Source organism: Carassius carassius, chromosome 43, assembly GCF_963082965.1.
Source record: "Carassius carassius chromosome 43, fCarCar2.1, whole genome shotgun sequence".
Lineage (NCBI taxonomy): Eukaryota > Metazoa > Chordata > Actinopteri > Cypriniformes > Cyprinidae > Carassius > Carassius carassius.
The window spans coordinates 2510791-2531812 of record NC_081797.1 but is presented as its reverse complement, the minus strand read 5'-3'; the positions used below and the strand labels follow the sequence as shown (position 1 = coordinate 2531812).

General features: G+C 40.5%; 1 long non-coding RNA gene across 1 annotated transcript; it reads left to right on the top strand.

Annotated features, from left to right (window-relative positions):
- The first annotated feature begins 987 nt into the window (after positions 1–987).
- LOC132125497 (uncharacterized) lies at positions 988–11488 on the top strand. The gene is made up of 3 exons (XR_009426925.1): positions 988–1114; positions 2567–2770; positions 11436–11488. It is a non-coding gene; the product is annotated as an uncharacterized LOC132125497 (long non-coding RNA).
- The last annotated feature ends 9534 nt before the right edge of the window (positions 11489–21022 follow it).

Here is a 21022-nt window from a genome sequence, read left to right as displayed (position 1 = left end):
CACTCTGCATTAAAGCGCTGGCTTTCTGAAAACACTGGTAAGGTATTATTATAGTATTGTATTAACAGTGAAACTGTGGCTTTAATTGCTTTAGAAACAATGATATTACAAGCTCCTTGTTGAGAAAGATAAAGTAGCTCTTCAGCTATTAAGCTATGTTTTAATGCTATTAATGTTTGTGTGCATGCAGCTATCTGTGTGAGTGACTGAACGTGTGCGCGTGAGCTAGACATTGCGTTAGTTCAGAACGCTTCTAGTTTATTTATTTTTTTAAACATAGACAGTGTGTTAATTTGTGCAATGATAACCTTCCAGCAATGTAAAGAAGATTTTATTAATATATTAGAAAGGGTACATTGCATTATAAATTTATATGGGCTTAAAACATGGTGCAAACAATCAGAATATAGTTCCTGTTGGGAAACGCCGAATGTTAACACAAAACATTTGCCATTACCTTGCTGTACTGTGGTACAGTTACAGAGGTCTTTCATAATGCAGAGGTCAGCTGCCTGCTCGACCTATCGGTAGAAATGTCCTTATAGTATGCAATGTTTAATAACCAGCTGTTTTACTAAATTCAGTGCAGTCCTGTATCATGATACGTATCGTATCGTGGCCTCTGCATATTGTATCGTGGATGATCACACGAAGTCATCAGCCATCACTAAGTATCATCACTGTGGATTCTGTAGGTTCTTATTAACAATCAGTTTGAGTTTGTGTTGAACAGTAGAAGGTGTAGAGGTAATGAGGTGAGAGTCAAACCCAACACTGACATCTAGTGTCTCTGGTCTCATCAGCACCGCTAATAAATCTCCACATCAAATCCCACAGACATACACTGGAGAAACCACATAGTAACGTCCTGGCAACCACTTACAACATAGCAACAGGTTTTTCCCAGGCAAGTACATTTATTTGCAGTCTGAAGGTTTCGTTTGTTCTTCTTCACCACACTCTTCGCTCCTGCTTTCCCACACACAAACACACAGTGGAAATGAGACTGATAATCATCTCTGTAAATTCCAGCTCCGCTCAGAGGTGCAGAAAGCAGTGACACGCCACATAAACAGCCAGAAACTGCACGCTTTCAAGCCGGGGCAGATCACAGGTATGTGAAGGGCCTTCAGCAGGATGATGGTTAGAGAGGGTGTGGAGAGGACACATCTGACGTGCGTGAGTTATTGCCACAGAATCTGGCTTCATTAACATAAAACGGAGGCTCAGGCAGACACATGCGACGACAGTCCAGACTGGGCTCCAGGAAGACTGGATTCTTGACACTTTTGTGGATTCGTCGAAAAAAAAAAGCCACAATGCTAGATTTACATAGTTTGATGCATTTAACACATTTAAAAATATGAAATGTTATTGTGGTGCGGTCGCAGCTCAAGCGGTGATTGATTTCGCATGTATCGTTATTCAGATCAGTGGGGAAAATGCTCAGAGGTTTCTCCTTCGTAGCTCAGCATTAGATCAGTTATGCATTTAATCAGGCATTGAAGGAGACATGTTTGAGTTCACTTCAGGGAGTTAGGCTCAGTTTGAGATCTGTTTTGAAACTCTTGAGTCTTTTATTATTTATATATTATTATTTTCCCCCTTCTTTTAGTCTCAGAGTTCTCCTTTGGGATCTTTCTTTCCTGTTCTTACATTTGTGCATGTTGTGCTCACCGAATTCCGAAAAGGAAAGGTTTATTTTAGGATGTTAAAGAATCTCTTTCTCATAACTTTAAATGCAAATAAATATATATTTGTTGTATAGTGATTTTATGCAAAAAAAAAAAGTTTTGGTTGGAGAAAATAAATAAATAAATAAATTGGATACAATTAAGGATAAGTAGTATAAAAATATTTTTTTATTCACAGTTTCTACTCAAAATAGCATGGCTTAACTAGAAAAATTATAAAATATGACCATTTTATTAATTTGCATGACTTTTTTTCAAGGACAAAAACCAGTTGTTGAATGGATGAATAATAACGAGAAATATGTGCATTTTTAGTTTTATTCCGTTTTAAATCATCTTTCAGGCCCTATGTTTGAGAAAAGATGATTTTTCAAGAGTTCTGTCTCATGATTTTTCCTTCCTCAGGTTATTTTCGGGCACGCGTGCAGGGCTCAGAAACATCATCTCGGCCTGTTGCATCATCTCCATCTGTGGAGATTTCCTGTTGATAATCACTGTCGTTTATTTTTACAGCATTAGATGACTTTTCACATTTCCAGGCTGCGTTTCCATAGTCGGTTCCTAGACATCCAAGGGCAGGCCAAAGACAACTGGTCAGAAAGAAAACCTGCCGCTATCCTGAATAAGGAACCGAGGCTGCGGCAGGCGATTTATTCCACTCAACTAATGTCTAATGTCTGTCTGGGCAAATGAGGAAGAACTTAGGACTTCCTTTTTTAGCATGTGCATGGAGCAGCGGCCGTGGTTTGGTTTGGGTACAATCAGCTGCCGTTGGGAAAGGAGGGGCGAGTCGTGTGCCTGTGGAGGAGAAACCCATATAGGAACGTGATGTGTTCGTCTAGCCGTGAGTCACTCTTTCCGTTTATCTGCAGGAAGCCTTGCAGAAATCGGTTCGTGGAAACCATCCGGACACCACGACAAGCGTCTTTTCCTCCATGCGGGCCACCGCACTCCACTTGAGGAATTCTGTTATGGTGGATAAGGAAAGACACCTTCCCGAGTGGTTTCCCTCTGGACGTCGTCCCCTTTAATTATGACGACATGCTCCAAATCAGCAGCTGATCGGACAGGAACAGGTGCATGCTGAGTTAGCATCTCATTATTTATGCTTGTATTACACAACTCTATTACTTAAGTGAAAGCACAGATACTGCTGGTCAAATATTACTTCATTACAAGTAAAAGTTGTAAAGACATATTTTTATACACAACTCTGTTCGTTACTGTCCACCTCTGCTTGTAGCACAGAGAATCTCACGAAACCTGTTCTGTTCCGTTAACATTTGACGCCTAAATGAAAAGTGAAAAAAAGAAATTCAAAAAAAAAAAAACTGTAAAGATAGATAGATGCTCATATTTTCTATAAATTTTGTTTGTGAAAAAGAATCTTATTCTTACTTTGAAGCTAAATAAAAAATAAAATGTTATTCTATTTAAATTAGGAAAATTAAGTGTAATTGCAATGCAATTTTGGATGCATTATGATAATATTGTAACATTTCCAGGGTCACATTTCATTACAAAAACATGAGAATTATACATATTTTTTTGTTTATTACAACTTGTTACATTATATATTTTTTGCATTGTTATTTGCAAATGAAATATACCAAATATACATGCACACACACATACATATATATATATATATATATATATATATATATCGTATTTTCCGGACTATAAGTCACACTTTTTTCATAGTTTGGCTGGTCCTGCGACTTATAGTCAGGTGCGACTTATTTATCAAAATTAATTTTACATGAACCCAGAGAAATGAACCAATAGAAATGAACCAATAGAAAACATTACCGTCTCCAGCCGTGAGAGGGCGCTCTATGCTGCTCACTGCTCCTGTAGTCTACACTGAAAACATAGAGCGCCATCTCGCGGCTGGAGACGGTAATGTTTTCTATTGGTTCTTGGTTCTAAATAAATGCAACTTATAGTCCAGTGCGACTTATATATGTTTTTTTTTCCTCATCATGACGTATTTTTGGACTGATGCTACTTATACTCAGGTGTGACTTAATTCATAACTCTCTTGAGGATGGATAAAGCCACAAGAAGAACTGTCTAAGCCAGGATTTTATCTGGTATAGTTTCAAAGGGCTCAAACGGATGCCCTGATAAACCTTGCAACACAATGGATAAATCCCATGAAGGTACTCGCACAGGGCGGAAAGTCCTCAGCCGTCGCGCAACTTGTATAAACAAGAGACCAGTGGATGACGGCCCACTGAAGCACCATCTATATATGCACGTGGTTAGCTGAAATGGCTGCCACGTAAACTTTGAGGGTGGCTGGCATTACTCCATCAGAGAAACGGTCTTGAAGGAACTCCAGTACTGAAGCCACTGGGCAGTAAACCGGATTCCAATTACGAATTCCACACCAGGTCGTAAACAGTTTCCATTTGAAAGCATATAAGCGTCTCGTAGAAGCTGCCCTAAAATTCATTATAGTCTCGGTGGTTTCAACAGAAAGACCGGGACATATTAACTCACTCCGCTCAGAGGCCACGCCCACAACTTCCATAGATCTGGCCTTGGTGCCAAATCATTCCCTGTGCTCGCGATAGTAAGTCCTGTCTGAGGGGAATCTCCCATGGAGAGCCCGTTAACAGACTGACCAGGTCTGCAAACCACGGCCGTGTGGGCCACCACGGAGCTACCAGCAGCAACTGCTGCACTCTGTCCAGCCATATCCTGGATAACACCGCTGGAATTAGACAAATCGGGGGAAAAGCATACAAGCTGGTTCTGGGCCAATTGTGAGCTAACGCATCCAAGCCCAGGGGCGATGGAGGGCATAAGGAGAACCACAGCGGGCAATTTGTAGTCATGCTCGACGCGAATAAGTCCACTCTTGCTTCTCCAAATATTTGCCATAAAAGGCTCACCATTTGGGTGTGCAACCTCCATTCCCCCTGCTCCAGAGTCTGTCTGGATAGCAAATCCACTCCAAAGTTCAAACGTCCGGGGACATGAGCCGCTCGGATCGACAGAAATCTGTTCTGAGACCAAAGAAGAATATTTCTCGCCAGCCTGCACAAGGGGCAAGAGCGTAATCCTCCTTGATGATACGGATATGACACAACCGCTATGCTGTCTGACCTGAGTAGTACATGACGGCCGATCAGCATATTCGAGAAATACTGGAGAGCTAGAAAAACCGCCAGTAATTCCAACCTGTTTATATGCCAACTGCGTTGTGTCGCCGTCCATACTCCGTGAGCTGAGTGCCCTTGACAAACAGCTCCCCAACCGGTCAAAGACGAGTCCGTCGTGACAGTCTCTCGGGAAGCACAAATCCCCAGCCAAACTCCAGCTAGAAGGAATTCGGTTGACATCCATTGTCTTATTGACATAACACACCTCTTATATGTATGTCTTAACCGTGTCACCGAAATCGTCCGATGCGATGATGCTCGAGGTGCCTTTGCTGCGAGACAGTCAATGTTAGAGCGTGGGGACTGCAGTGAGATGGTTGGATGTGCATTAGCAGTCCAACAGCACTCTCTAGTGGAGGGCACAGTCCCTGACGAACAGAAAGGGAAGCACATGCGTAAAAGTCGCTGCGTTTCGTTGTGTATAATCCTGAAGCGTATCCACGGCAGGATTTAATCCAACAAGATAAACATCGTGCCACGCTGCTGGCGAGAACGCGGCAGCTGTGTGAGCCGTTATAAACTGGCCGTCTTTGTCAGCCTCTTGTGTCGTCCCTCAAACTCTGAAGGCTGGATTGTGCAGAATGTCTGAGGGGGCGCTCAAATGATAGCTCAATCCAATGACGCTCGAGGTGCCTTTGCTGCGAGACAGTCAATGTTAGAGAGTGGGGACTGCAGTGAGAGGGTTGGATGTGCATTAGCAGTCCAACAGCACTCTCTAGTGGAGGGCACAGTCCCTGACGAACAGGAAGGGAAGTGCATGCGTCAAAGTCGCTGCGTTTCGTTGTGTATAATCCTGAAGCGTATCCACAGCAGGATTTAATCCAACAAGATAAACATCGGGCCACGCCGCTAGCGAGAACATGGCAGCTGTGTGAGCCGTTATAAACTGGCTGTCTTTGTCAGCCTCTTGTGCCGTCCCTCAAACTCTGAAGGCTGGATTGTGCAGAGTGTCTGAGGGGGCGCTCAAATGATAGCTCAATTCAATGACCCTAGAGGTGCCTTTGCCTTCACCAGCGGCATCACTGTCTAACAGCAGTCCGCCATGTCATCAATGGTGGCGAAACCCGCAGCGTTCGTGATGTGCATTGATTAAGGCTGCTTCCAGGACCTCGAAACCTCTTGGTGGAGGTCCGTGAAGAAGGGTAGCGGCTCACGGGGGGGATAGTTTATCCACCACACGGGTAACCACATTCAATAGCTCACTGAGGAAGGGGAGGCGCATTTCTCCTGTCCGCTCGGAGAGCGTAGGCTACTGTAGCCGTAGGCTATCACGGAGAGAACATGTAGAGAGGCTGCTACGAACCTCTCATGAGTGCCTCCTCGTGATAAACCCATTATATGGCTCTTACCTTTAGTTGACTCATCGCGTCCGCGAAGAGGAGTTGACACTGCTCGAAGAAAAAAACCGCTGAGAACGCGAGATGGTTTCCTTAGGGCACCGATGATTCGCTTTCCTGAAGGAATGAAATCTGAGCGAAATAGCACGCGTCACACAGGTATACGATGCATATGCATGTGTAGGGCGGTGCCAAGCGCTATTTGGCCAATAGGATTGGCGGGATGGTATAGGGCTTCAGACATTCGTCACACCGAGGGATGTTCCCATACGGTGACGTCACCGCAGCATCGAAGTGACCTATGAAAGGGAACCCACGCATCCCGCCCCGGCAAATCGCACCCGGTATATATATATATATATATATATATATATATATATATATATATATATATATATATATATATATATATATATATATTAATTGGAAATTGATTAACAGGTTAATTAAAAAAAAATTTGAATCACAGTAATCTCCATAATGAGCATTAATAATTAGAAGTGGTTCTTGACAGTTTGCGTGACGTTCACTCATCATCTTGTTAAAGAGAGCGCAGTAATAAGAATCTCTAGGGGACTCGTAATGACTCATGTCTGACTGTCACATCAGCATAGCTTCATTTGCTTTAGATGATGAAGCTTCAATTTCTAAATCATTGACACCCCTGGAGCAAAGAGACATTACAATGATTGAAGTTCCCACAATCCCACACATGTACATAGTTATGCACACAGACTTCATATTTGCTCAGCCTTCATATTTATCTGTATGACTCCTTCTAACATGTTCTCTACTATTTACTACACGTGTTAGAAGCACCCTGTATATATATATTGTGGTATTGTGGTAATGAGTGAAATATAAAAGCAACATAAAATAGCATATATATATATATATATATATATATATATATATATATATATATATATATATATATATATATATATATATATATATATATATATATATATATATATATATATATATATATATATATATAACAGATTAATATAAATACATAACATATATAGAATGTTTCTTAATTTGCAAATCTCAATGGGAAAACAAATAATTTTCCTAAAAATAGACATAGTAAGGAGAACAATATATAAATATACTGTATATACAATGTGGGTTATATGACCCTATTTATTTTCTCATTGCAAACTGGGTTTTGTGTCGTTTCATGTCGACTTCAAAGTTAAATTGATTTGCAAATGCGGTCGTTTATATGTGAGCTGTTATTGCTTTCACAATGAAACTTGGGTGGCTGTCGTCAACTATGTTTTGTTTTGCAGAGACAATTGAACCCACAGCAAGTCATATTTCAGACGCTGTCATGCCAATAACCTCGCGTACTTGATGTGATGCTGATAACTTCGAAAGACAGTTCCAGATCGACTCTCTCGGCTGTGTAAATCTATTCGCAGGGGTTTGCCAGAACTATCCTGTTATATCCTGGCAGTGGTGGGATCCGTTCTCATAAGAAGGAGCTCCATCATGCCAGTGTGCACAGCTGCAAGAGTCCAAGAAAAGCTTGCAGATAGCCGCAAATCTAAATGCAGCCGCACTGACCATAAGGCTCACAGCCCAACCGTGACCACCAAGAGCATCGAACACCTTTGGGTGACGGCCGACCGCAGGAAGCGACGACGTCTGGGAATCCACAGTTCATACTGACCACACAAGCAAACTTTACACTGCACAATACCGTATATAAAACCAATAATCCACACGTATGCAGGGCCAGTTACACAGTGGATATTTGACTGGGCTGCTTTTCAATTTCAAGTGAAGTGAAGTGACATTCAGCCAAGTATGGTGACCCATACTCAGAAATCGTGCTCTGCATTTAACCCATCCGAAGTGCACACACACAGAGCAGTGAACACACACACACACACACTGTGAACACACCCGGAGAAGTGGGCAGCCATTTATGCTGCGGCAGAGCAGTTGGGGGTTCGGTGCCTTGCTCAAGGGCACCTAAGTCATGGTATTAAGGGTGGAGAGAGAACTGTACATGCACTCCCCCCACCTACAATTCCTGCCAGCCCGAGACTCAAACTCACAACCCTTCGATTGCGAGTCCAACTCTCTAACCATTAGGCCATGACTTCCCACAACAAGGTCTTAGAGGATATATTAAATTATGAAAGGTTTTTTTGCCAAGAACAAAGGGGCAGAAATGAATGCCACATAGCATTGGGGTAGTACATGAAGCTTATGAAGATGCTCTGGTGGAAAAACATTGCGACACCTCTGTTGACAGGAACAGAAGCTTCCTTCTCAGTTGATCGCTGTGCTACCTCACATGAGAAACCATAATTTGTGGCTTTTCCCCTCCATTTTCACTTCTCCATACACACATCATGTTACAAAATGCGTTTGGCTTTTAAAGCTCTATCTTACTGTGGCTCACAGCGTCCTTTGGACTTTCTAAACTTAAGTGTTGGGTTTGAAGAGAAGTAAATTCTACTGATTATTAGTATGGGTGTAACGATTCATCGATATGGATCGATACATCGATATGTCTGACGATATGATGCATCGATGCCACTCGTAAAATATCGATATGTGTGCTATAAATATGTACCTTATTTGGCACTGTCCACATTTTCATATAATGTCCGTCTATGCATTACCACCAATGCGTGCATTTTCATTCAAACTCATGTATCAGGACTCTGTATAAGGGCTGTCCGAAGGCCCAAGGTGAGAATAAAAGACGCTCGGGATTGTTTGTGGTACAGTCGAACGATATGTGAGAAGTTTTCAGTGCACACATCTGAAGCATGTGTATGCACACAGACAGCCGTGTCTAGATCACGCAAATACTGAATTGAGCTCTCTTCCTCTTTTTTGTGCATGGATGAATAAATACAGACAAAATTACTTCAAAATGCGCGTTTTGGCGAATATCCTAGTAAACACAGTCGATTAGGGATATGTCTTAACCAGTGTTGGGGAAAGTTTCTTTTATAAGTAATGCATTACAATATTGTGTTACTCCCCAAAAATGTAACTAATTACGTTACTTATTTACTTTTTATGGAAAGTAATGCGCTACGTTACTTTTGCATTACTTTTGGGTTACTTTTTAAATATGAGCAGGGCTTGATTATTTTTTTATTATTATATAAGTTCTATTTATAGCAAATATATAAGCCCTTTCATACCAAAAAGTGTAATGAATAAAACTTAGGCTGAAGGAAAAGTAATTCACGTCTGTAGTACAGTGGAACGTTTTGATATTCTTTTGTAAATTAAAAAGTAATGCATTACTTTACTAGTTACTTGAAAAAAGTAATCTGATAACGTAACTCACATTACTTGTAATGAGTTACGCCCAACACTGGTCTTAACGTAAACAGTTCAGAAAGAAAAGGCATGTGTATCATTATATTAAATCCGTGCTTCATTCTTAAAAGGGAAAGGAAGCTAATGATAAATGTAATGCTTTCAAAGAAACATACAATTGCTCACTGCTCCTGATTAAATAACCTTTGTAACATAAAAAATTATTAATCTATATTAAATTTATACAGTGAAGACTATTCAGTTATTTTACATTTATTACATTTCTGTAGGGTACCTTAGAATTTACCTTGGACTGAGCTGAAAAACCCGAAAAGCACTGTTTATTGAACTTGTGTCTTTGTTGTATTGTATTTATTTTCTGCTATTGCTTGTAATTTGGTTATCTGTAGAAAATATTTTTAACACTGAGCCCATAGTAGCAATTTTTCCAATTGTTTATTTACGCGATGTGAAAATTTCGGATAAATGTTCATGTTATATATTTTGGTTGCATTTGTGAGTTAATAAGAATGCAGATGGTTGTTTAAAATAGATATATTATATCAAAATATTGATATATCGTATCAAATCGTAATTGTACCGTATACATTTTTTTTAGGTATTTGCAAATATCATATCGCTGGGTATGAGAATCAATATCGTATCATATCGTATTGTATCATGACAAACCATCTGATTTATAAGCTTATAACCCCTATTTATAAGCATGGCTTCTTCATTCCTAAATATGATTGGTTGGATCTCTCGCTCTGTTTAGATTAGAGGTATTGATGTGATCAACCACAGCATAATATCAGGTCAGTAGAGCCTTTAAACCACCTAGTCTGTGCTTCTGGATCTTAGCTATAATACATAATTTTCATTAATAACACACAGAATGAAAGAAACATTCTCATGTGGTGGAGAATGGCACAACACTAAACTCTATTTGATGCTTGTTACAAATAAAAATAAAATGCTCCTAATACAAGCACGTTTGTTACTTGATGGGTGCCAAACAGCTGATAAAAAACGTTGCAATAGTCCACAAGTAATCCACTCCAGTCCATCATTTAACATCTTGTAAAGCCAAAAGCTGTGTAAGGAACAAATCCATCATTATGATGTTTTTTACTTCAAACCATTGCTTCCGGCTAAAATACAAGTCAATGTCAAATCTCAATGTTAAATGTTTTCTCTCACATCAAAATCCACCCACATATTTGTTTAGAGCTGTTTTGGACTGTTTTTTGGTTGTAAAAAGCACTTGATCTGTGCAGATTTCTCTCCTGATTCACCTTTTTTTCTTTTCTTTTTTTTGGAGGAAGCGTTATGGATAATGGAGTCATATTTTATCTGTTCCTTACAATGAATTAGTTTCTTACAAATACGCGGCTCTTGGTTTCACAAACTTAATTGGTGGAATGGAGTGGTGTGGATTATTGTGATGTTTTTATCAGCTGTTTGGACTCTCATTCTGACGGCACCCATTCACTGCAGAGAATCCATTGGTATGTAAGTGATATAATGCTGATCAAAATCTGATGAAGAAACTAACTCATTCACATCTTTGATGGCCTGTGGGTGTGTACATTTTCAGCATATGTTCAATGTTCACAATACTTCCTTTAAATTGTAAGTTAAAAATCTGTCTACACAATTGCTAAGCTCATAGGTTGAGCTCCTATGATGATAAAATAAGTACATATTTGCTTTGAATAAAAGCGTTTACCAAATAGTTCAAGAAAAATTTCTCATTTGCATTGCACGATGACAAAGTGTTTCTACAGTTATTGTCTTTCCGTAATGAGTGTTTGGAATATCTGTGGTAGGATTCCTGTGGGAACAGGACAAAAACAAATCCTTTCAGTCTCCTTGTGGCTCACTGTTACCTCCTTTTCACTCAAGCGCATTTTTTGGTTTGTCCACAGATAACCCAGTTGGCATCAAGATCCGTCCGCTTGAGGAGCTCCAGTATCCACATGTAAGCTTTATGTAATGTTAGAAATGGTACACTGTGAATAATTTTTTGTTTATTTTTTTTATTATAAAATCTGAAAGAACTGAACTCACAGGGTCGTGCTGACTATTCCAGCTTTAGCAAACATAATTTTGTAACTTGAGTAAAGAGAGAGAAAAAAATCAAGCAGAAATGTATTCCCAGTTTACTTCCAGCAAATTGTCAGGAAAAAGCCTGGAAAAAATGTCAACCTAAAATAAAATGTCAACCTAGAAAATCCAGAAAGACAAGTTTCCTAAAAATATACAATTAGCTTGTCACTATTGCACTGTTAATTTAATAATTTTAACCCTTATAGAACTGAAAAGTTAGCGCTAAACCAATGTATTAGACTGTTAGAATTGGACATTTTCATTCATCTAGTTTCTACATGCTCTACTAAGCAGTTATGCTAATGCTTATTTGCACACTTGAGACAAGTATGTACACTAAGTTTATTAATTATAAATATTCAAATGGATGTTTTACTACCTAGAAGTCAAGTCAGATTTATTTATATAGCACTTAATACAGTACAGATTGTTTCACAGCAGCTTAATAGAGATAAACTGTTGCAAATTTAGTTGCAAATGTAAAGCAGCTCTGCAGAAGATGATAATATCATTCTTCAGCTCAGTTAAAGTTATGTTCTTATCTGATAGATCAAATGCAGTCAAATCACCAAAATATCATCCAATATTTTTCATTTGAATAATGACAAAATAATATTTTACTTTAAAATTAAAATTTTCAACTGAGATTTGGAGCCAAATTACAGGGGTTAAAAATGACTTTAGAAAGATGGCAACATCATTACTTTATTTTTAACTCTATTAGTAAAATCTGTTGACTTCAGCAATCTTTGTTGCATTGTATGACAACAGTGAATGTCATTCGCATATTTCTCCAAAGATATTCAAATTCAAACTACGTCTCTCCGGAATGGGGCCACTCGAGTCGAGAGCCAGCCCGGTAGTAAATTTGAGGCTACTACCGGGTGGGATCTCCGCCGGGAAGTCTTCATCTTCGACTCTCCTTACGGTAAAACTACGGTGGGAGAATCGCGACTGTCGCGACTCACGACTGTCACGCCCTTCTGGACTCTGGGGCCGAAGGTAATTTCATTGACTCTCTCCTTGCACATCACCTGAACCTTCCTGTCCTTCCCGTGTCTTTACCCATCCATGTCACCGCACTCAATGGCCAGGAACTGCCACACGTCACTCACTACACTGAACCCATAACTCTGCTCACCTCAGGCAATCACAACGAAACCATATCATTTTTCCTTATGGACTCCCCTGTCGCTCCCATTGTTTTAGGTCACCCCTGGTTGGTCAAACATAATCCACGAGTGGATTGGGGTTCCAACACAGTCACCTTGTAGAGTGAAATTTGTCATAAGTCTTGTCTGGTTTCTGCTTGTCCTGTTGTGCCTGTTTCTGTCTTTCAGGAGGAGACCATGGTGTTATCAAACGTGCCCGCAGAGTACTTGGACCTGAAGGAGGTGTTCAGTAAGTCCCGTGCTGCTTCTCTTCCTCCGCATCGTCCCTATGACTGTGCTATAGACTTAGTTCCAGATAAGTCCCCGCCTAAAGGCAAACTTTACTCTCTTTCTATTCCGGAGAGGGAGGCCATGGAGAAAAATGCATTTCTGATTCCTTGGCATCGAGGTTCATCCATCCTTCCTCTTCTCCAGCGGGGGCGGGATTCTTTTTTGTGGGTAAGAGGGATGGTTCTCTGCGACCTTGTATTGACTACCGAGAGCTGAACAACATCATGATAAAGAATACCTATCCTTTGCCGTTGATGTCTTCAGTTTTCGAGAGGTCACAGGGAGCATCCGTATTCACAAAATTGGATTTACGTAATGCTTATCATTTGGTTCGCATCAGGTAGGGGGATTGAATGGAAAACCGCCTTTAACACCCCTAGAGGGCTCTCCAACTCGCCAGGGGTTTTCCAAGCACTCGTTAATGACGTGTTGAGAGGCATGGTAGATCAGTTTATATATGTTTACCTGGATGACATAATGATTTTTTCTTCATCTCTCCAGGAACATGTGCAACACTTCAGACGAGTGCTCCAGAGATTACTTGAGAATGGTCTTTTTGTCAAGGCGGAGAAATGCGTATTCCATTCACAGTCTGTTCCCTTCCTAGGGTATATCGTCTCGTCCGAGGGAATAAGTATGGATCCTGACAAAGTTAAGGCGATCTCCAGATTCCCGTAAGGCCCTACAGCAGTTTCTGGGGTTCGCCAATTTTTATCGACGTTTTATTCGTAATTTCAGCCAACTTGTCTCACCTCTGACCGCCTTGACCTCCCCCAGTACTCCGTTCAGGTGGTCTGATGCAGCCGAAACTGCATTTACCAACCTCAAGAGCCGCTTTGTATTGGCTCCCATCCTAGTAGCCCCTGATCCCACACGGCAGTTCGTGGTGGAGGTCGACGCATCAGAGGTGGGGGTAGGAGCAGTTCTTTCCCAATGTGCTGCCTCGGACGATAAGATGCATCCCTGCGCGTTTTTCTCACATCGTTTATCTCCTGCTGAACGCAATTATGACATTGGTAACAGAGAATTGTTGGCTGTCAAATTAGCTTTAGAGGAGTGGCATCACTGGTTGGAAGGGTTAGGGGTACCTTTCATTGTTTGGACCGATCACAAGAATTTAGAGTACATTAAAACTGCCAAAAGACTAAATTCCAGGCAGGCTCGGTGGGCACTTTTTTTCGGCCGCTTTGATTTCACTCTGTCGTACCGCCCTGGTTCCAAAAATGTTAAACCCGATTCTTTGTCACGTCTTTTTTATTCTTATCCTAATCCTAACCGACCTCCAGATGGCCTTCTTCAACCGCTGTCTGTCCCTTCGAGACCCTGATCACATATCACTCTAGATTTTGTTACCGTCCTCCCGCCCTCTAATGGCATGACGGTCGTTTTGACCGTAGTGGACCGGTTCTCGAAGGCGGCACATTTCATTCCCTTGCCCAAATTACCTACAGCCAAGGAGACAGCGATCACTGTCCTGGATCACGTCTTTTGGTTACATGGCCTCCCGGTAGACATGGTTTCTGACAGGGGATCCCAATTCATATACAAATTTTGGAAAGAGTTTTGTAAATTGTTAGGAGCGATGGTTAGTCTGTCTTTGGGTTACCATCCCCAGAGTAACGGGCAGTCTGAGTGAGCCAACCAAGATTTAGAGAGAACGTTGCGATGTTTAGTCTCCAAGAATCCTTCTTCCTGGAGCCAACAACTCTCTATGGTGGAGTACGCTCACAACTCGTTACCAGTGTCAGCCACGTGCCTCTCTCCGTTTCAGTGCAGCTTAGGTTACAAGCCACCATTTTTCCTAGTCTGGAGTCTGAAGTCGCGGTCCCCTCTGCTCACGCATTTGTCCAGAGGTGCCACCGCACATGGACCAGAGCCCGCGAGACTCTGCTCCGGATGAGGGAGCGCACTAAGGCCAAGGCCGATCGCCACCGGTCGAAGCCTCCCGTATACGCCGTGGGTCAAAAAGTGTGGCTTTCTACTAACAATATTCCTCTACGCTCGGTTTCTAACAAATTAGCTCCCAAATGTATTGGCCCGTTTCCTGTCACCAAGATTATTAGTCTGGTGACAGTCCGCCTCAAACTACCTCCAGCGTACAGCAGAATTCATCACGCCTTCCATGTGTCCAAAATTAAACCCATGTTTTATTCACATATTAATCCACCTACCCCGGTTCCCCCACCGCCGCATCTCGTAGATGCGGAACCAACTTATTCGATACATCGTATTCTGGACTCGAGACGGAGGGGACGAGGATTCCAGTACTTGGTGGACTGGGAAGGTTACGGTCCGGAGGAGAGGAGTTGGGTACCTGCTAGGGACATACAGGATCACTCCCTTATTGACAATTACAATCAGCAGGTAGGCCCTTCTGGGAACTCCAGGAGGCGTTCCTGCAGGGGGGGGGGGGGGGGGTGGGTACTATCTCACTATGTGGGTGAAGTCTGTGTGTTACGCGTCAGCACTGATTAGTTTGTGGGTATCTCCGCTAATTGTCATCAGCAACAGCTGTCACTCATTACTCCTCCCTATATATTGGCTTGTCTAACATCTTGTGTTTGTGAGAGTGTTGTTTCATGTACTTTACTTATGTTTGCTTTCTTGTGTGTTTCTGCGTTGGATGTCCGTGTCTCCCCGGAACCCCATCCACTCTCCGCACATCACCAACAAGCAACATCACTTACTTTCGGCTCGCTTCCCCGCAGTTCCTGTGACACCCTCTCCTGCTGCCAACTCATTTCCACCATCCGGATCCTTCACTCACCTGCACCATCCTGGACTGTGTATTCCTTTCAGCGTCATCTTTGTGTCTTATTGTTGTCCTGTATCATTGTTCTCATTAAACTGTGTTAACTCGCACTTGCTTCCTGCCACTCCTTTTACCCCAGTCGTTACAGCAGCTGGCTTGACCAAGTGTTGCAGATGGCGCGAACATTAAACACCGTCCTTTAAAACTGCCATGTCACTCATGCTTATCACATCATCACATCACATTTCTTAAGTCAGCATAGTTTGTTAGTACAGTCAGCAATGTAGCAGATTGAAAAGTTAGTATCTTTCTGCAGTCCAATAGACGCAGTGCAGTGGTGCCTTGAGTTTGTTGAATGGTGATTTAACGCTACATCGTCACCTAGTTGGCGAGACGCAATGCTATTAAGTAAATAATCATTGTCTCTTTTACTCTCACAATGAGCTTATCATACTAATTTGCTACATTAGTAGAGCCCTATGATTTACGCAATGCAGAAATTCTGTGAATATTAAACTGCAAGAAAAAAAAACAGTTTAAATACAAATTCTCATCTTCTGCATTTTCATTTGATTACCAGAAAATACACGACACAGAATTTAGAAAAAAGAAAACATTTCATAAAAATGTTTTTTAAAAAATTGTTAAATACCATGCATAAAGTATCTTTGTTTCACCATTATCAGTGTTTGATCGTCCACAAATGCGTTTATGTATATTCTGTTTATTTATATATTGAATTCTATATACATTACCGGTCTGTCCACACATAAAGAATATCGACCAATGTATCGATATTGGACTTTTTTTTTTTTACTCCCTAATATCGGTATTGGCATCGGCTCCCAATTTGCTCCGAAATCGGTTGGACTCTAGTACTTCGGATGTGTGCGCTCCGAAACCCTATATCAGAAATAAATAAATAAATAAATGATCTGTGGGGAATTTTGAGCTGAAACTCTCATCTCTCTCAACTCATCATTTGTCTGACACACCCATTTCAGGTCTTGGAGCCTCTAATGAGCTGATGATCTGAATCTGGTGTGTTTGATTTAGGAGAGATGGAAAACCTGTAGTGTTGGGGGGCCTTCAGGAACGTGGCTGGGAACCACTGCTTTAATGGATGCAAAAGTGTGTTGACATAGTTTGACAAGTTGACATCATTTAGTGTTTCTGGCCTAAATATACAGTAATTAAGTGCTCTGCCTGATATTTGCTAATATGTTCACTGTTGTCTCTACCTGAAGGTCAAATGGTGAGAAATGGAATGTCTCTTGGTTTCCTAAAAACCAAGGAAAAAACATGGACTTTCCACACAGTACAGCGATCTGTATGAACAGGAAACAATAACACTGCGCTTGCCTTATGACAAGAATCTAACGTTCATGTGAGCTGTCGCTCCTGTCTTCACAGCCTCATAGTCACCACATCGGCTCAATCTGTCTTTGTGGTTTTCTTCTTTGCCATGAGAATATACGTTTCATATTTCACGTTTCACATGGGCTTTCACAAGAGCATCATTCAGTGGTTTCATCAGTCCAGCACACTTCCTTTAAAAACACCAAACAGACGTTGGGAACTCTGTGTTGTGATGCTGGGATTGTGCCGTGTTTGCTGACCCATTGACCGACACTGAGCTGCATGTGCATAAAATTGAGGTGCTCCTAAAGCATTCCGGAGGCAGACTCAAAAACGCAAACCAAGAAAGTGTCACACATGCTGTTGTAAACAGGAAACACTGGAACTTTAGGTGGCCACATACATCCTGCTTGGTTGGTCGATGGCCAGCTGGCTATTCCTGGATGTGACAGACAAACCAGACAGAAACTGGATTAACCTCTAACTAGACAAAATGCTTATATCACTACAAGGGTAGTTTTATGTGATAATAGCAGATTATATCACAACATAGCATAATTTATATTAAACTATTTAGTATATACCAATATTTAAAAGCAGGTTAAATATTCACCACTATATTGAATGTAACTCAATAGTGTTCCTGTAGCTCAAGTGGTAGAGCATTGTGCTATCAAGCACAAGGTTGGGGGTTCGATTCCCCGGGAACACATGATAGGTAAAAATTGATAGCCTGAATGCACTGTAAGTCGCTTTGGATAAAAGCGTCTGCTAAATGCATAAATTTAATTTAATTTAACTATCAGTAGGCTGGAATTGGCATTCTTGGTGATACAAATACTGTAAGTACAAGTCTGAAACCATCTGCAACAGACATGGTCTGGAGCAACAAAAAATGCTAGTCAACTATACTTTATATTTACCAATGTTTCCTCAAGGTATCAGACACCTGAGCATTTGCCTCCTGTTGGCTCTTCTGACCATCAGACTATTTTGATAAATGCAGGAAACTGGTCCACCAAGTTTATTAAACATATTTTTTGCAGAAAAAGTAACCTTGAGACAATCAAGGAATTGGGCCTCCTTTTGAACACTACTGATTTTTCCTATATTCATGAAGCTATGGATCCTGAGTCTAAGGTTGGTGCCTTTACTTCCACTCTTATATCTATCTTGGATAAAATAGTTCCATTAAAAAAAGATAGGCAGTGTGCTTTTTGATCTGGCTACAAAACCTCTTATAGAAAGTTAGAATCAATCATTGCCAAAAAAATCAAGAATGCAAAGAAACAATATTACCAGAACTGTGATGCTCCAAGCAAACAATGGTTTAAGTCAGTGAAGAATTGAATGGGGATGGAAGGAGATAAGAGTGACATGGTGTCTCAGGATCAAAACATCATGCAACGTGAGTGTGACACTCTGGCTAGGCACTTTGCTGAGGAATTATGCGAGCCTTATTTCTTTGTCTGAGGAGGAAGTTACCTGCAAGCTGTCAAATTTTAGTGTACCTCCTCTGAGTATTGGACAAGTTAAGACTAGACTCCGTAAAGTTAAGGCTGCTGGTAAGGACTGCGTTTCTCCTTGGGTGCTAAAGACTTTTCATGAAGAGTTGGCACCGGTGTTATGTGACAACTTCAATGCATGCATCCAGCATAAAATTTTTCCAAAACAATGGAAAGAGGCTATAGTCAAAGCTATTCCTAAGAAAGCAAAGCCTAGTTTTCCTGCAGATTATCGCCAGATCACATCAGCTGTGTTGGAAAAGTGTTTGAAGGAATTCTCAAAGATGCTATTCTGGAGGGATACATTATTGTAAGGAGCTATCTGAGTAACAGAGAGCAGAGGGTGAAGTGGGGCTCCTGTGTGTCTTAACTCCTTTCCAGTTCCAGCTGGTGTTCCTCAAGGGGGACTTCTATCCCCTCTGCTTTTTGTCATATGTATAAATATTTGCCTCCTTCGGTAATACCTGTAAAATATGCTGATGATCTAACAATCACAGAGTTTTTAATAGGATCTTTACCTGTACTTACTCAGAAGGCCTTTGACTCTGTAGTAGAATAGAGACAGGAATTTACATTGGCAAGAATGGAGCTAAGACTGTGGACATGGTAATTAGTGCTAGGAGAGAGGACAACATTCCCACCTCCCTCTCCTGTTTTCTCAGGACATGCAATTAGTAGAGTTTCCACCTTTAAATTGATTGGAGTTCAAATATCGTCTGACTTACATGATTTCGAAGGTGCACCCCAAATATTCCCCCATATACTGTCTTTGCACTGCAAAAAAAGCGGGTCTTCCTTGTGATGTTTTAGTGCAAGTATATTTGACTTTTATATGGCCAGTTCTCGAATATGCTAATCCAGTTTGGGGTGGTCCACCTAAAGGCCTCTCCAAGGAGTTAGAGAGGATTCAAAAGCGATGCTGTTGGATAATAGGCATTCCAACTTCAACTCTCCCAACATTGAGTGAGAGGCGTGAGGAAGCCACCATATGTACTCTTACTAAAATACTGAAGGACAATTCATCACCATTGCATTGTTTCCTGCCTATGGCTCCAACACCTACTTATTCTCTTCGGTGGCAAATACATTTGTTGTACCCAGGAGCAAAACTAAACATCTTTAAATAAAACTAACGAATGAACTTTAAATAAAACTAAACAAAATTTGTGTTTGATGTGAGTTTTGCACTTTTTCTTAGAGTTACAATGTTTAGGATTTAATAATGAAATTATTATCATTTTATCTATATATTTAAAAATATGAAAAATTATATTTAGAAATAATAATACTTTTAATTGATGGTGCATTTATATTAGCAAATGCACTATTGTTTTAATATTTAAATAGTAACTTGTAACCAGGACACCTTAAAATAGTGTTACCAATTATTTTAATGTAATATTTTTAAAAAAGTATTTTAATTTAATATACTGTACCTAATTGTGTGTGTTTGTGTGAATAAATAAAAATAAAATAATATTAATAGAAATATTCAAATATTAATTTTAATGTATTTGTATAACCTGAGTGAAAAATAAAAATTACATTATGTTTTTTATTTTCTTTTTTCTTTTTTTGCTTTTTAATGACATAAAACCTGATGATCATGTTCACTAGCATGATTTGAGGTAATCCAAAGAAAGAGAGTCACGTGATTAATTTCACTCATTTACTTATATAAGGAAATTGTAAATCTGAAATTCATTATGATCTTAACATTTCTAAATCCAAGTCCACATCAGATTTTAGACATTTAAACCCCACATTATCTCTCTGCTGGATAAAAAGTACAGCAAAATCTCTTCACATTATTAACAAATAAATAATTTGAAGACAATAGCAAACCCCACTAAACTAGAAAACTATTGCAGAGTCGTGTACAAAAAGCAGTACAGGGGATTTGAAGAGGATGGCCTGCCAGCGTTTGGTCTACTTCATTATCTCGTCATTGTGTTGCTGTGATGACCAGGTGGAAGCTGAATAATCATCACTTTTCCATTAAAAGAATACCTCCATGCAAAGCTCCAGTGCCAGTGTCAGTCAGTCGAATGCCAGCCAAAAGCTGGAATTTTTTATTGTTGCATAGAAATAAACAGTCTACTGGCAGTAAATTTGGCTGACGGAATAATCCCCCTAACGTGCGGCTTTTAAGAAACAAAGCTAGGCTTAGAAAAAAGAGACACTTCCCCATGGGTTGCGAAATGGGGATTACCAGTGTTGGATCTTTCGGGTCAACACCTGCTAGGGCAAATCCTTGCCCTCGTGGTACTAACCTTTCACTTTTGACCTGATAATCTTCGAGTTTGTGTTATCTGACGAGATGCCTTCCTGGAACTGAATCATTGGCG